Source organism: Arachis duranensis, chromosome 2, assembly GCF_000817695.3.
Source record: "Arachis duranensis cultivar V14167 chromosome 2, aradu.V14167.gnm2.J7QH, whole genome shotgun sequence".
Taxonomy (NCBI): Eukaryota; Viridiplantae; Streptophyta; class Magnoliopsida; order Fabales; family Fabaceae; genus Arachis; species Arachis duranensis.
The window spans coordinates 93,534,881-93,539,101 of NC_029773.3; positions in this window are offsets into that span (position 1 = coordinate 93,534,881).

The following is a 4,221-nucleotide window of genomic DNA, read 5'->3' on the forward strand; positions in this document are numbered from 1 at the left end:
AGATATGAGATGATATAAATCCTTTTCTATTATTAATATTCAAACTCAGAATGAATATTTTTTTTGGGTGTCTAACCTCCGAATGTATGTTTGGTTTATATTCTTATTTTGAGTTTTTTTTTTTTTTTAAGATTGAGTACAGTAAAAATGACAATAAGATAGAGGTAAATATAAAAAACTAGACTTTTATTATTTCACAGTTTTTTTTCCAAAAAAAAATTAAAAGCAAAAATACTAAACATATAATAAAGAAAAACTGAAAATACAAACTAAATTAAAAATGGAAAATTGTAATGAGTTCACGGGAATATGATGAAAAGGAAGAAGTACTAGAGAAATTTCCTTCTCCAATCTGCATCTCCATCATATATAATCATAACTCATCATCTGAGCAAGGCGGGTGAATCAAAAGGAGAAGTAAACCAAAAACTTAATTATATATGGTTTTAATTTGTGGCTCCAATTGATCTGCCTCTAAATATGAGGCCACATATATTATAATTAGTAGCATATCGCATTATAGAATTTAATTGTCCCCACCTATGACTACTGTTATGTTGCACTTCACCCCCAAGGTCCAAGGTCCACCTCAAAAATCATTCACTCGTTCATACATTTTTATATAATAGAGTAAACTATTATTTCTATCCACAAATATTTTAAACGTTGATAAATTTATTCACACAAAAAATAAAATTATAATTATATCTATGAAAGATAGATTTCATAACAAAAAATTATTCAAATGTTAAAAAATCATTTTAAAACTTTAAATTATTCTTTTTCTAACTCTAATTTCAATCATCTTTTTCTAAATCTCATCCCTTCTTTTATTTTTTTTAGAAATTTCACCACCTCCTTCACCAATACTACCACCATCTCTATCGTCATCAACCGTCAGCCTCACCATTCTCTTTTTCCACAATCATAAACAACAACGACAATGATGATTTTTTGTTAATTTCTTGCAATTTTTGCTTCCTGCAACTGCTCCTCTGTTCTACGCCTTGTGTTCTTTTCCTTTATTAGCTCTGATGTGAGACGACACACCTCTTTGCAACTTATTTCAATCTTCAATTCCTTGAAATCAGTTTCTGCCCCAATTCGAAAGGCGTTAACCTTCACAAACTGGGCAATGGAGGAGTTGCCGGCGCACGAAGCTGGTTCTGGTCACTGTAAAAGAGTAAGTGTTGGCGCAGGAGACTGTCGAAATTGAATCGATCATCCCACAGTGAAGTAACTGTTTTTCTATCTTAAAAACTCTCTTTTATTCTCCTCCTAGGTCCAAATAGTGCTCCCTTCTTCAGTTTCATCTTTTCAAAAGAAGATACCTGGTCTTTTTCTTCTTCCTCTGAATAGTGCTCTCTTCTTCTTCCTCCTCCTCGTCCTCCACATCTGCAAATCTAATATGCGGAATCAGAACCAAAAAGAATAAGGACAGTGTGGACAGCAGTGGCGCAACTTAGTTAGATTGGAGTCCCTCTCGCAATGCTTCTCTTCGCTTCCATAACTCTTCTTTTTTTAAAAAAAAAAGAAAGAAAATCTGAATATTTTTGTAGTTTAATTATTTGTAGTTGTTGTTGTTTATGGTTGTGACAATAGAAAAGGAAGAAGACGAGGCTGACGGTGACAGAGATAATGGTGTTGGTGAAAAATGTGGTAAAATTGATAAAAAGAATAAAGAGAGAATTGAAATTTTGGAAAAGGATATTGGGATTAGGGTTAAGAAAAGAGTAATTTGAGATTTTTAGGTTATTTTTTAACGTTTGGATAATTTTATCATATAAAATCCATCTTTTATGAATACAATTATAATTTTTTTTTTGGATAAATTTATCAACATATAAAACTTTTGTGTGTAAAAACAGTAATTTACTCTTATATAATATATGGTTGTATTGGATAAGAGTATGATAATATATATTTTTAATGTCATGACCTCAAATTCAAATTTTAGATATAATTTTTTAGTAATTTAATTAACTTGTGCCATAAAAACACATATGTTAAAATTATTATTAGTAAAAATTTAAAATTTATTCTTTTAATAAATATAAAATAAATGAATTAAAAAGTTAAATTTTTGTATTTTCAATAACAAAAAGGTTATACTACGCATATTTATATTAATAACTAATTTTAATATATATTTAATATAATTGTTCCAATAAAAACTTAAATATGTTATAGTCTTGACATATAATTTAAGATACAAATGAACTAAATCCATAATGTTTTAATACCTACTGGAATGAAGTTTATCTATAAACAAAAACAAAATGTTGTTCCACCAAAAATGAGTCATTTATTGAATCAACCACCGCAAAATGGTTTTGATGAGTGACACATGCATGGCTTAAATTTCATTGAAGAATCAATACCTTCCAATCTTACACCACTTTATTTATTGTGTGGTTAATTACCATTCTATTTCATTCTGTGGTTCCTCGTAGCTCACTTATTTATTACGGTCCTTTAAGATCGTGACACGTCACTGATATTATTTGGTACCACTTCCATATCTTCTTGCTTCCTAACGCAGCCTCCATTCTCATTTTCTTGGTTTCAAATTCTAAAACCTTTAATTTGATTTTGTAGAAAGACGTAGTTTTGGACAATACCTTACCATCTACGTTTTTTGACATTTTTGTTATTTTCCTTCAACATTACCATAAATAGATTTAACTTTGCTATGTTTCAAAAATGTTTGAAAAGTCACAAAAAAAAAGGGTTAAAGTAATTTAACTTTTTTTTTTGTATTTTAACTATTACTTATTTTATTTTCTATTTTTAATAACTATTAGAATAATTAAATAATATTAAATGTAATGAATATATAATAATATATAATAACAGCTACATAAATTGAAAGGTATGTTTTGACTTAAAAAAAAATAAAGGTCTGCACGATCTGCTTTTATTACATTATTAGAATGAAAAAAATAATAATAACAAGCTATCTTATTGCAACTTTTAATATTAAAAGTAAAATATAAAAAAAATGGTATTCTAGTTTGAATTATAACTAGTTAATCAATGGTTTCATTTTTTAATTAATTAATTTATTTTTTGGTACGTACATGAACCAAAATTGAATTATAACTAGTTAATCGAGGAAATTGAATGGTTCCACGTGGAGAAGTGCCCTATGATCCATTCAGCTCAACCAGATATTTTTCCCACTTTCAACCAAAACCAACCACTTCTAATATTCAATCTAAGGATAATTTCGGTATTCACTGCAATTTGAACATGTGAAATATTTGACGGTGCGAAAACAAAAGCGGTATTAAAAGAAATAAATAATCAAAATATATTTTTGGAACAAAAATTATTTTTAATATAAAAATAAAGTTAATATTTTAATTAAATATTAATATTTAAGATATAATATTGTATTATAGATATACGTAAAATATGTATTGATCAAAATATTAAAACGATTAATTGATTCTCTTGGTAATTATTATTTATTTGATTAATGATAAAATTATTTATCTTTACATTACTTGAAACATCTCAAATTCTTTTGATTCTTATTCCTTTATATGAGTCGAAGCATCTCACGTTCTTTTTATTCTTATTCTTTTTTTTATACATATATACATGTTTATTTAAGTATCTATTTATTTTTGTAGTAGATTTTTTTTTAGTTTTAGTAATAAATTTATTTGTATTTTTTTTTGTATAGATCAAGAGGTCTTTTTATTCGAGAATGTACTAATTTTTCATGGGTCAATATCCAATCATGAAGGTCACAAAGTTTTTATTCCTTGGATGAATTTAGTTCTGGTATTCTTTTTAAATTTTAGTGCAGGCAGTTTTCAATTAGTCTTTGCTTTGGGATGACTATTAATAAGAGTTAAAGACAAACTTTATCTTTAGTTAGTATTTATCTTCAACGAGCAATTTTTTTCATGGGCAGTTATATGTTGTGATATTTAGAGTGACAATAAGATCAAAATTGAAGATATTATTGTCTAATAAATATGATAACTATTGGAACTTCACGTCTAATGTTGTGTATAAAAAAGTATTTAAATATAATTTGGTAAGTGGATTATTTAACAGAATTCTTTGTTTAATATATTTTTTTCCATATCCTATAGATTCTACTTTTCCCTAATTCTTATTGTCTTTTGCGTTTGGAGTTCGTTTTGTTCCATATACCCTAAATTCTATATTTGGCTATCGTTCAAAAGAAGCGTCGTGGATCTATTG